Source organism: Solanum pennellii, chromosome 7 (assembly GCF_001406875.1).
Source record: "Solanum pennellii chromosome 7, SPENNV200".
NCBI lineage: Eukaryota > Viridiplantae > Streptophyta > Magnoliopsida > Solanales > Solanaceae > Solanum > Solanum pennellii.
The window spans coordinates 35244468-35258721 of NC_028643.1; the positions used below are offsets into that span (position 1 = coordinate 35244468).

The 14254-nt window shown below is 35.6% G+C and overlaps 1 pseudogene; it reads left to right on the forward strand.

The window, feature by feature from the left end:
- Window positions 1-8292: 8292 nt before the first annotated feature.
- On the forward strand, window positions 8293-13561 carry LOC107024979 (annotated as a pseudogene).
- Window positions 13562-14254: the final 693 nt, after the last annotated feature.

A 14254-nucleotide genomic window follows, 5' to 3' on the forward strand; every position in this document is an offset into this window, starting at 1 on the left:
TGAGTTTAAAAATAAAAATTTAAAGTTGAAAATATTTTGAAAAACAAAATTAATTTTTTTGGGAGGGGGTGGGGTTGGGGGGATGGCCGGTGGTGGGTGGGGCTGTCAGGGATCGAATGAAAAATAAAATTTTAAAACTGAAAATATTTTTTTCAAATTAATGTTTTTCCCAAAATAAAGGTAATTTGAAATTGGAAGAGAGTTTTGGAAAATGTTTTCCTTAATTTTTTAAGGAAGTCATTTCCTTAATTTTGTGGAAAATGAGTTGATTTGGAAAAATTTTCCAAGATTTTGTCCCAACCAAACATGAGAAAATTGAAAAATTCCTTCATACCAAACACACTCTAAGAAACCCTAAACCATATGCATTAAGAAACCCTAAATCCGTAAACCCTAAAATAATTTATAGCCATACAAAACCCTAAGCTCTAAATCCTAAATCCTAATAATAATCAAATCCTAAACTAAAACCCTAAAGCTGGAACCTAAAACCCTAAGATACTGTAAACCTTGAAAAATATTAAATCCTATAAACCCTAATAGAACCCCTAAGAATCATTAAACCCCTACAAAACCCTAAGATATAAACCCTAAATCCTGAACATCTATAAACATTTATAGTTAAAAAAAATACAAAAAAACAAAGCACTAAATCCTACAAAATTCTAAAAACACTTAACCGTTAAAACCTCCAAAAAAAACTCAAAACCCCCTAAGTCTATAGAAACCCTAAGCTCTAAAACCTTTAAAGCATACTTCATGCTAAATCATAAAAAACACCCAAAAAAACCTTAACCCTAAAAAATCATCACTTACAAAACTGAAACCCCTAAACTCTAAAAACCTAGAGAAAACCCTAAGCTAAAACCCTTAACCTACAAAAAAATCTAACCCTTAAGAAACCCTAAATTCTATAAATAATAATATAAACCCTAAAAGTAGTTAAAAAAAACCCTGAGCTCTAAAACCCTAAATCCTAAAAATCATAAACCCTAAACCTTTAAAACACACAAAAATAAGGCCCAACCATAAACCCTAAAAAGCATTTTACCGTAAAAATCCTAAAATCCCCCAAACCCCTACACCTAAAACACATTAAGCTCTAAAACATGATAAACCCCTAAGTCGTATATACTAATGCCTAAAACACAAAAACACCCTAAGTCCGAAATCCTAAACGTATAAAATCTTCAAAAAACATAACCTATTAAACGCGAAACCCTAAAAACCTCGATAAAACCCTTAACCAAAAAGCCTAAATCTAAAAAACCCCTTATCCCTAAACCCTAAATTCTAACCTAAAACCTTAAATACGAAACCTAAAACCCTTGTCGCTAAACCTTATGAAACCCTACATTAAATAAACCCTAAAAACCATTTCATACACCTAGATATCTCGAAGCTCCAAACCCTAAATCCAAATAATTTGTAAACCATAAACCAGTAAAACACGTAAAAATTCTAAGCCCTAAAACCTAAACCCTTAAAAACCCTAAGAAACACTTAACCCTTAATAACTATTAAAAAAAAACCCAAAACCCCTAAACCTATAAAAACTCTAAGCTCTATAAAGTCCTAAATTCGGTATGTTATACATTAAAAAAAAAAAAAAAACTTAAGCACTAAACCCTATACCTATAAATTCCCGAAGACCTTATCCTGAAAATCTAAAGCACTAAATACTAAAAATCTAAAAAAATACCTAAGATTTAAACCTAAAATACCTATAAAATCAAAAAAATCTTAACCTTAAAAATCTTAATCCCTAAACCCAGAACCCAAACCTAAAACCCTTAGCAAAAAAACCCTATGCCCTAAACCCTAAACCAAAACCTAAACTCTTAATCATAAATCTAAAACCCTAAGAAACTTTAAACACTACACTTTAGAAAACCTAAATCCTATAAAACCAAAAATAAATACTAAAAACCTTAATCTAACAAACCAAAAGCCCTAAAACCTAAAATTCTAGATAAAACCCATAACCTAAAGCACTAAATCAAAAAACCCTAAGACCTAAACCCTAAACCCTAACCTAAAACCAAATATCCTTAACCCAAATCCTTAATAAAACCAAAACCATAAGAAACCCTAAAAATAGTTTTAAACCCATACAAAACCCTAAGCTCTAAATCCTAAGTCCTTTAATTCTTTGAACCTTAAACGTTAAGACCACAAAAAACCCTAAGAAACACATAACCCTAATAAACACAATACCTCTAAACCTATAAAAACACTCTATTCTCTAAGCTATAATAACACAAAAAAACACTAAGCCCTAAGCCCTAAACCTATAAAACCCTAAAAAACTTAATCCTAAAAACCCAAAGCCCTAAACCTTAAAAAACTATATAAAACCCTTTAACTAAAATCTTAACCCAAAAAACCCTAAACTTAACCATAACCCTTACCCTTAATCCTGAACATGATCCCTCTGAAACCCTAAACCTTAAGAAACCCTAAATCCTAAAATAAACCCTAAAAACCATTTTCAACTCCTTGAAAATCCTAAGCTCTAAACCCTAGATACTAAAATCCCTAAACCCTAAACCTTAATAAATATTAAATACTTTGCACCGTAAAAGAAACCATAAAACTATTTAAAACAGTCAAAACCCTAAGATCTAAAACATAAACCTAAGAAAAAATTAGCAGTTAAACCCTATAAAAATTTCAAACATAAACATTAAATTCATATCTCTAAACCCTATAAAAAACACAAAAATCATAAGTCCTAAACCATAAACCCATACAACCCTAAAAACCTTAACCCAAAAAATCTAAACCCTTAAGCCCTAAAACCTAGATAATAATCCTTAACCTAAAAAACCCTAAGACCTAAACTCTAAATCCAAACCTAAAACCCTAAATCCTAAGCCTACATTCCTATGAAACCCTAAACCCTAGACCTTTAGATATCCGAGTCGTATAAACTCTAATATAAACCATAAAAATATTTAAAACTGTTTTAAAACCTGAGCTCTAAACCCAAAATCCTATAAATCTGTAAACCTTTAACCTAAAAGACACCAATTAAAACCTAAGCCTTACACACTAGAAAACCCTAAGAAACACATAATCCTTAAAAATCCTTACTAAACCCAAAAATCTCTAAAACCCCAAACCCGTACAAAAATCCCTTGATTTTAAACATAAAACACACACAAAAAAACCTTAAGACCTAAACCCTAAATCCTAAAAACCAATAAGAAACACTTAAACACTTAAAAATCTTAAAAAAATACAAAATCCCTTAAACGTAGGAAAACGTTAAGTGATAAACGCCTAATCATATATACTAAACCCTAAAAAACAAAATTAACTAAGCCCTAAACTCTAAACATGTAAAATCCTAAAACTCTTAATAGAAACAAAATTAAAGCCTAAACCTTAAAAACCTAGATAAAACATTTACCCAAAATGCTAAACAAAAAAAATCCTACATCCCTATACCCTAAACCCTTAATTAAAACTAAAAATGATTAACCTAAAACCCTAAACCCTATACACTAAGAAAACTTAAATCATACGAACCCTAAAATAAAAACTAAAACCCATTCAAAAACCCTATAAAACTTAAGCTTTATGCCCCAAAATCCTTATAATCCAAAAATCCTAAAAAACAAGATAAAACCTTTAAGATTAAACAGATATAAAACTAAAAACCTTAAACCAAAAAGCCAAAGCCCTAAACCCTAAAATATAACCTAAAACCTTAGTTCTAAACCAAAAACCCTAAACCTTAAGAAACCCTCATCTTAAAATAAACCCAAAAAAACATTTGGAACCCATACAAAACCCTTAATCTTAAAATAAACCCAAAAAATAATTCGAAACCCATATAGAACCCTCTCTAAACCCTAAATCTTAAAAATCTGTAAATCCTAAACCTAAAGAACACACACAAAAAAAAACCTAAGCCGTAAACACAAAACCCTAAGACAAACTTAACCCTTTAAACCTCTAAATATACAAAAAATCCTAAAACCAAAAGCTCTAAGATTTAAACCCTATAAATAGATATATCTTATATCTCAAACCATAAAAAACACAAAAAAATTATAACCTTAAAACCCCAAATCCCTAAAACCTGAAAGCTATATCAATCTGTAACTCTTTGAAAATTCAAGACGTGTCGTAAAGCCTAACACAGGTGTCATGAGGTCTAAGTACTGTTTTTAAGTCCATTTTAATGAATTTAGTTCATTTAGGAAGTTTACGAATCAAAACGTCCAAGAACGTCTATGACGTTCGAAAGTTGGTTCAAAGAGGTACTAGTGTGCCTAAGCCTATTTGACTATCTTTTAGGAGTCAGAAACGTATCAAAATTGGAAAAAATGTATCTAATAGGTGTTTAAATTGTTTAATGGTCAAACCATCCGGTTACAACTCCCCGAGGACCAACCAAGGGACCTTGAGGATGACCCCTACAATTTGAGGCATAAGTTGTGTACATCGATGGAGCAGACAAGGTCCATGTGTGGACTGATTGGGAGTTGTACACTTAGAAAAATTGAGGAAGATTCTCACCTTCACACTCTCTAAACTCATCTACAAAATGCAGGACGGAGGGGGAGGCTGTCTGTCGACTCACACACGGCCCGTTGGCGGGGTTACGTCTGTGAGGGTCTAGAGTTTGCTGCACGTTTTAATGTTAAATCATTTTATTAATTAGGTGGTTTAGTGGTTATTAAGGATTAAAGGGAGACTAATTAACTAACTTAAATCCCATATAAAGGCCCCAACCCCAATTAACCTAATGACAACTCTCAAATACAAACTCTCTTCCTTCTCTCTTGTTTCTCCCTCTACTTGAACTCACCATTGAAGACTAGATAGGAGAAGGGTTTGGGGGATTGAAAGGGATTCACCATAAATTTATCATCAAACGTTAAGGAATGATATCTAATTAACCTTTGAGACTCTTTCCTCAAAGGGTTCCTTCAAACTAGATTTTAAAAGTTGAGTTTACGTATGTGTTTTATTCAATTACAAAATTGATGTTGTGAACTAGGTTATTTATGGTTTATTTAGGGTATAATGGATATAATAAAATGTAATTGAACTTAATTAGGAATAATTGTCATGGTTTGATTCAAATTGAAGGATGTGATCTTTAACCCTTAACCCTAAGTTTGATCTTGATGTAATTTGGGTTGTGATTGATTCAATTGTCTTGCTTAAGAGTTATATCACTATTAAATGATGTAGTTATAATAATTATTGACAAATTGGAGTGAATTGTAGTCCTTCATGCTAGACTTGAGAAGATGATCTAGGTTAGAAGGTGAGTTGAACTAGGTATCTTATTTTAAGCTATGATCTAGTATTGAATTGTGCTATAGTGTTTATTCTAGTCTTGTTATCATGTTGAATATTGAATTATGATGTTGAACATCTAAGTTGGATTGAATTGAGGGTTTATGGTAAAGCGTTGATAATGAACTATGAGGAAGACTTGTTAAGTCTTAGAATCTCTAGCTTTACTTCCAATTGTGATTAATTGTGGTTAAGTCATGATATTATATTGCAGTATGCATTGTATTACAATTGATAGAGTGGTATGATGTTTAATTGAAATGTCTTGATTATGGTTGTGAGGTTGTTAAGAAGTAAAAGGTTATAATGGGGATGATGTATACCAATGTGCCTTATTATGAAATGTTATGTAATGTGAACCTCACTTATATGAATTGTGATTAAAGGACTATAGTCATGCAATTCTTATGGAGCTATGATGATGACGTTTATACAAGGGCTTGACCCTATGACCTAAATTAAGTTACGATTGTTAATAAAGATTTAAAGATATTTCAATAAAGAAACTTAACTTAGCATGAGTGAACTTGTCAATGGGAGGTGATGGTTTTCCATAGAGGAAGTGTTACCCTATACTCATTCAATGATTCCCATGAGATGAGTCTCCAATTACCAAGTTATATGAAGAGGGAATACCAATCTCTTAGTTCTTGAATTATGTTGCCACCAATAAATACTAGCTAGTGGATCCACCTAGGAAGCTATGTTTATATTAGGTTTTCCCTTGGCTGGTAGACCACCTTCCATCGGTATAAGGTTTTGTGATGCTGGATTTCACACTTAGATCTTGTGGTCTATGTCGGTTAAGGCAAGTATTCCCTAAACTAAAATAAAGTAATGGAGTATAAACTCACTAAGGTGACTTTAAAGATTTAACTTAGGTTAGGTAGGGGTATGGGACTCTACCTATGCCTTGCACTAGTTAGCCTTGATGGGATCTTTAGGAGTTAATATTATGTACGCATATGACAATGACATAAATGATGATAATATGTCGATGTATACTATGAATATTATTGTATGATAATGACTATTTCATTGGAGAATGTACTTGATTGTATTACTAAAGTATGTTAATATGCACCCATAGAGGTTGGTGATGTGAAGTTGGGAACTAGTTATGGTTTCTTGTTGGGACTATTTGAGTAAGTAAGGTTATGAGGCTTTATTTGATCATTGAACTTGTTGTCTTTGTGAGGATTCATGAGTAATTGTCTTGCTTATAGTGATATCATTTACCCTTAGTCATGCTTATGATGTTATTCCTTGATGATAGGGTTGTCGTAAGTCATGTGTTCATGTATGTTGGGATACATATTACTTGTTGAGTTAGCAATCATGTTTGGTTGATTGGTATGACTTGCTTAGTTGTACATGAGACTTTTATACTTGTAAAATGGAATGTTTTGACTAAATGTCCCTTTTTAGCATGATTTGTTCTTACATGTGCATATGGTCTCATACTTAGTACATGTGGAGTACTAACCTCATTTTCTTCACTTTTCCCCAACATTTTTAGGTTCCGATCATTGAACCGTTTGGAAGGCGACATTGAAGAAGAAGGCTTGGATTTCTTATTCATCCAAGTAAGGTAGGTCCTCAACTTCCGAGAGAAGAGCAACTATCTAGCCTATGTACTTGTTATAAGTTTAAGAATCTTTCGTTTCTTTCCTATTTAAGTGAGTATTATAATTTTGTATGACCTATATGAGGTCTTGTTGGATTGATATAAGGGCTATGCCCAAATTTTATATACTCCGAATAGATGGTTATGAGATGAGACGACTTTTATGACTATGATATTTTCTATATAATAATGTGCACTAAGAGAAGTAGGCTATGTAACCTTCCTATACGAAGGGTCTATGTATACTCGATATAAGTATATAATTTGTATGAAGAGGTCTATGTAAACCTCCAAGTAGATGTAATGAAAAGTTTTAAATTTTTCTGCAATTTCAACCTATGAATGTAATGACATGAGACTAAGAAGCTAGTCTTAGTCCTTAAAAGGACAACGACGCCGGTTATGTCTAGGGGGTAAACCCAGATGTGAAAAACTTGGTATCAGAGCATGAGGTTTAATATAATTGAGTTATGACTCTCTCTCTACCACATCTATGTAGGTTTATATTCATAATTGTGAAGCGCGCCACACTTATGAATAGGAATCTATGTGATGCCTAGGAATCGCTCTCTTTCTTGGAAATCTTGTATCGTTCCATTAGAGTATACTTATTCTGTGCTTTTTCATCTAATTCTATTGTTTTGTTTATAGGAATAATGAACACAAGAAGAAACGCGGCAAGGAGACTTGAGGAGGTGATTGCTAATGCGAGAGCTCCTCCCCGTGGCGATCAAGTTCCTCCACTTGAAGAAGATGTTGTCAATGATAAAGCCCCGACAAATCCTCCACCTTTGGCAGAGGGTGAGATGACGGCTATTCCTGTTCAAATGGCCGAAGCCATTACTACTCAAGACCAAGCCGCAACGGTTCAAGCACAAGCTATGACGGCCCAAGCTAAATGGGAGGTTGTGCCCTGAGTTCATCAACAAGTTTCTACTATGATTTTCCGTTTAAGGGAATTTACTAAAATGAGTCATCCTATCTTCTATGAGTCTAAGGTTGATTAAGACCTCCATGAATTCATCTATGAGGTCTATAAGATACTTTTTTCTATGGGGTGTCTACAAGTTAGAAGGCCGAGTGGGATGCATACCAACTCAAGGATGTGGCTTAAACTTGGTATGTGTAATAGAGGGATAATAGGACTCTTCAGGGTTGGCTGGTGACTTGGGAGATCTTCAAAAAGTCATTTCTTGACCAGTTTTTCTCTAGAGAGATGAGGGAGGCTAAGGTGGTGGAATTCATTAACCTCCTCCAAAGGGGGTATGAGTGTTCATGACTACTCTTTGAAGTTCATTCAATTGTCCAAATATGCTCCTTCCTTGGTCTCTGATCCTATAGATGAAATGACTCGCTTTGTGACAGAAGTATCGGATGACTTGCCAGAAGAATGTCATTTGGAGATGCTTCATGACAATATGAAAATTTTCCTTCTTATGGTGCATTCTAGGAGAGTGAAGGAGGCTAGATCTAAGAGGACGGATAGGGATACAAAAAGGGAAAGGTATTTTGAGGGTGGAGTTACAAAGAATAGGCTTGAGAGCCAAGACAATCCTAAATTCAAGAAAAGGTTCTCTAATCAAGTTCCATCCAAATTTCCTAAGACTCGATATGAAAGGGTGCCTAAGCCAAGTTTTCAAAAGGGGAAGAGTGAGAGATCGTCTAATGAGAAGGCTACATGTGCCAAGTGTGGAAAGGGTCATCTTGGTGAATGTTTGGTAGGAACGGGGAATTGCTTAGGTTGTGGAAAGAGTGGCCATAAAGTGAGAGATTTTCCAAACTCAAAGGGGCAAGAGAAGAGTGGGCAGCCAAGTGGTTCTAGTGATGCTCCACAGAAAAACCGATTCTATGCTCTTCGTACTAGAGGTGAGCAAGAGACCTCTCCCGACGTGTTTACCGGTATGTTGCAATTCTTTAATATTTATGTATATGCTTTACTTGATACGGGTGCTACCTTGTAATTCATTACTCCTCTAGTAGCTAAAAAGTTTGATACTTTACCCGATACCTTGCATGAGCACTTTTTAGTGTCTACTCTGGTGGGTGAGTCAGTTGTTGCAAAAAGGGTATATATAAATTGTACTATCACATTGCCTAAGAGAGTTTCTAATGTTAATCGAGTTGGACTAGATACGCTTGATTTTTATAACATTTTGGGTATGGATTGGTTGCATGCTAGTTTCGCCACTATTGATTATAGGGCATGGATTGTGATGTTTAATTTCCCAAAATGAACCTGTCGTTGAATAGAAGGGTGGGAATTCTATTCCTAGAGGTCGTATCATCTCTTGTTTAAAAGCATGTGAAATGATTTCAAAGGGTTGTCTATATCACATAGTAGAAGTCCAAGATTTAGACTCCGAAATTCCTCCCATTGAGTTGGTACCCGTAGTGAGTGAGTTTCCGTAGGTCTTTCCTGATGACCATTCCCGATATTCCTCCCGAACGATAAATTGATTTTTGTATCGATTTGCTACCAGAAATGAATCTCATTTCCTTTCCTCTTTATCGGATGGCTCCGGCTGAATTGAAAGAGTTAAAGGCTCAACAAAAGGATTTGCTAGACAAGGGATTTATAAGTCCTAGTATTTCGCCGTGGGATGATCTAGTTTTATATTTAAAGAAGAAATATGGGTCCTTGAGAATATGTGTAGACTACCGCCAACTTAACAAGGTCACAATTAAAAATAAGTACTCTCTTCCTCGGATTGACGACTTGTTTGATCAACTCCAAGGGGCGAGATACTTTTGAAAGATAGACTTGCGGTCGGGGTATCACCAACTTAGGGTGAGAGGTGATGATGTACCAAATAAAGCCCTTCAGACTCGGTATGGGCACTATGAGTTCTTGGTAATGTCTTTCTGTCTCACTAATGCTCTAGCGGCATTTATGGACCTAATGAATAGGGTGTTTCGAAATTACCTAGATTCAATTGTTATCGTCTTCATTGACGACATCGTGGTATATTCGAAGAATGAGAGTGATAATATGGGTCATTTGAGGATAGTATTGCAAACCCTTAAGCAACATCAATTGATTTCCAAATATAGCAAGTGTGAGTTTTGGTTGAGGTTGGTCGCATTTCTTGGGAACATCATCTCTAGTGAGAAAGTTGAGGTAGACCCAAGGAAAACGGAGGCGGTGAAAATTAGCCTAGACCATTGACTCCTACCGACATTATGAGTTTCTTGGATTTAGCGGGTTATTATCGGAGGTTTGTGGATGGTTTTGCGTCAATTGCATCTCCCTTGACTGCGTTGACCCAAAAGTGTAAGAAGTTTGAGTGGTCGGAAGCATGTGAGAGGAGTTTCCAATCGTTGAAAGATAAGCTTACTTATGCTCCGGTGTTAACCTTACCGGAGGGTACAAAGGGATTTTTTGTGTGTTGTGATGTATCCCATGTGAGTTTAGGTTTTGTGCTTATGCAACATGGGAAGGTGATATACTATGCTTCTAGGCAACTTTAGATATATGAGAGAAACTATCCCACTCATACCTTGAGCTAGTGGTCGTGGTGTTTGCTTTGAAAATATGGAGGCATTACTTGTATGGGGTTCATGTTGATGTCTTTACCGAACATTAGAGTCTCCAATATGTGTTTACCCAAAACGAGTTAAACCTCTGGCAACATAGGTGGTTAGAGTTGTTGACAGATTATAATATGAGTGTCCTTTACCACCCCGACAAGGCTAATGTGGTTAAGGATGCCCTATGTCGTATGTCTATGGTTAGTGTAGCCACGTTGATGAATCCAAGAAAGACTTATCGAAGGAAGTTCATAGGTTTGCTAGGTTGGGGGTGAGGTTGGAAGGTTCTCCGAATAGGTGTGCCATAGTCAATCATAACTTTGATTCATCTTTAGTTGTTGAGGTGAAGTCCAAACAACACCTTGATCAACCATTAATGGAGTTGAAAGAATCAGTTCTCGGTAAGTTAAATGAGTCATTCTCCTGGGGGGAGGGATGGTGTGTTAAGGTACCAAGGGAGACTATGTGTTCCAAATGTGGATGGGTTGAGGAGCCGGATCCCTGAAGAAGCCCATGCGTCCTGCTTCTTAATTTATCCAGGTTCGAAAAAAGTGTACCATTACCTAAGAGAGATATATTGGTGGGAAGGATTGAAGAGGGACATAGCGGAGTTTGTCGCTAAGTGTCCAAATTGCCAACAAGTAAAGGCCGAACATCAAAAGTTGGGTGACTTACTACAAGAGATCCAAATTCCTGCTTGGAAGTGGGAAGACATTAACATAGACTTTGTAGTGGTTTACCGCGGACCCAAAGGTCATATGATTCTATATGGGTGGTTGTGGATAGGTTGACTAAGTCTATAACTTTATTGTCGTCAAGTATACTTATTCAGTGGAATATCATGCTAGGATCTTCATAGATGAGATTGTGTGTCGCCATGGTATTCTGTTATCCATCATATCGGATCGGGGTGCACAATTCACATCTAGGTCTATCCAAATAGGGTTGGGTACTAAGGTGAAGTTGAGTACCGCTTTTCATCCCTAAACGGATGGTCAAGTGGAATGCACTATTCAAACCCTTGAGGATATGCTTAGGGATTGCATTATTTATTTTAAAAGGAATTGGGATAAGCATTTGCCTTTGGTAGAGTTTACTTATAAAATAAACTTTCATTCATCCAACTCCATGGCTCACTATGAAGACTTGTATGGTAGGAGGTATAGGTCTCCTATAGGTTGGTTTGAAGTGGGTGAGCCTTCGCTTTGTGGTTCCGATTTGATTTTTAAGATCTTAGAGAGGGTTTATATCACAAATATTGGTTGAAAACGGCCTATTGTCGGCAAAAGTCTTATGCTTATCATAGGATAAGAAATTTGGAGTTTCAAAAGGGTCACAAGGTGTATTCTAAAGTTTCACCAATGAAAGGGGTGGTTAGATTTGGCAAGAAGGGGAAATTGATACCTCGTCATGTAGGTCCCTTTGAACTTTTTCAGAGGGTTGGTAAGGTGGCCTAGAATTCAAAATTCCTAGTAAATTGGCTTCGGTTCATCCGATTTTCCATATTTCAATGTTGAAAAAGTGTATCGGTGATCCCGAGTCCATTCTTCACATTGAGGGTCTTAGTGTCAAGGGTAACCTCTCGTATGAGGAAGTTCCGGTTCAAATTCTTGATAGGTAAGTTAAGGAGTTAAGGAACAAAGAGGTGGTTTTCGTAAAAGTGTTAGGGAAAAATCACCTAGTTGAGGGTGCAACCACTACTAAAAAACTGTGTTTAGTGACGGATATTTGAGATAAATTAAATTCCGTCGCTAAATAACGACGGATTCGCAATGGAATATCTATTTCGTAGAAAAAAATTCAAATAATTTTTTGAGATATGATATAGCGACAGGTTGGTGTCGCAATATTTTTTATTGCAAAAAATTAGTGCAAAATTTTGGCACCCTGATTTGGCTACGAATTTCGCAACAAAGTAAGGGTGACAAATTTAATTAATATTCGGCAACGACATTTGTGACGTAAAATCATTGCTAGAATTATAAATTTATTTTAATGAAATTGAAATTATAAAGTAACGGAAAAATTCGTTACTAGAATTTAATCTAAATAATTTTTTTTGTAGTGACAGATATTATAATTCGTCACTTAGGCTGTTGCAAGTTTTTTTAAACACTATGTTTTACCAGGGGACCATTTTATTAATTTTTTTGGTCTCAAAGTGAGTCCATCAAACAAAAAAAGAAAACCCATCTTTTTCCAAACATCTTTCTAAAAATAGGGTTTTCTTAAAAATATCATCTTTCCAAGCTTTTGTCTCAGTGAAGATGTTCCGTCTTCTTGCGCAACCCCACTATCAGCATTTGCTCCACAACCCCTTCAATTAGAGCCTTCTCTGCACCCGTTCCTTCACTTTTAACCCAAGATGAACTCAAGAAACTCGCAGCTGATAAGGCCATTGAGTATGTGAAAAGTGGAACGGTCCTTGGTCTAGGAACTTGGTCAACAACAACTTTCGTTGTCGCTAAATTGGGTGAGCTTCTTTCATCTGGGCAACTCACGAACATTGTAGGAGTTCCCACTTCAAAGTGTATTGAAGAAAGAGCTTTGTCTCTTAACATCCCATTATCTACACATGATCACCACTACATATTGATCTAGCTATTGATGATATTGATGAGGTCGACCCGAGACTCAACCTATTCAAGGTTTCAAGGAGGATCTCTTTTAAGGGAGAAGATCATGGAGGCGGCGTCTGATAAGTTTATTGTTATGGTCGATTATTCGAAGCTTGTTTCGGGTCTTGGTGGATCCGGGTTGGATATGCCGGTTGAGGTGGTGCAGTTTTTTTGGAAGTACAATTTGGTTAGGTTACAGGAATTATTTAAGGAAGAGGGTGTTGATGCAAAGTTGAGATTGGATGGTAATGGGAAGCCATATGTGACCGATAACTCAAATTATACTGTGGATTTGTATTTCAAAACTCCTATTAGGAATTCTGATGCGGCTGGGAAGGAGATCGCGTCTTTCGAAGTAGTGGTGGAGCATGGATTGTTCTTGGATATGACCATTGTTGTTATCATTGATGGGAAGTAAAGAGTCAGTGTCAAGAGCAAGTGAAACATTGATCAATTTTAGCTCCCAACTGGTGAGGTCTGAACAATTTTAACTTCTGTTGTGATTGGAATTTATAGACTTCATTATTGTTTCGAGGAAATAGAAGTTTATTGTTGAAACATTAGTAAGTTTTGCCCTTTTTTGGAGATATTTAGCAATAATACTCCCATCTGAATGTAATTTGTGTATTAGAATGGAAAAGAAATGTCTTTTGGTGATTTCTATTTGTTGCTTCTATTCTAACTAGTTTACTTATTTGTTGTCGAGCATATGGCTATATGATCACTTGGGAAATTTGATTTGCTTTAGAATTTAATATTTGATAGAGATAAATGTCGTCAGCATCAACAACAATTTGTTTCTAGGAAAGTTCCAATTTTTATTTTTTGTATCATCTTTTAGAGAACTCTTTAAAATACTGAATGCATACCAAAGCTTGAAACAACATTATTGAATTTTCCCGTGGAGAATTTAGCAGTGAAACACGTGTTTTACATGTCATAGATTCTGAAGATACATTTTTTATCACGGAATTGTGAGATAGGTACCTGTTTATGAATGCTTGGTGTAACGACCTGTTTAGTCATTTTGAGCAGCAGATTTTATTTCTGGAAAATCTGTGTGAGTCGACGGAACCCACGACGGACCGTCATGGACACGACGGGCCGTCGAGGGTGTCTCGTTCCAAAAGACTTAGACTTCTAAAATTTGAGTGCTGAAATC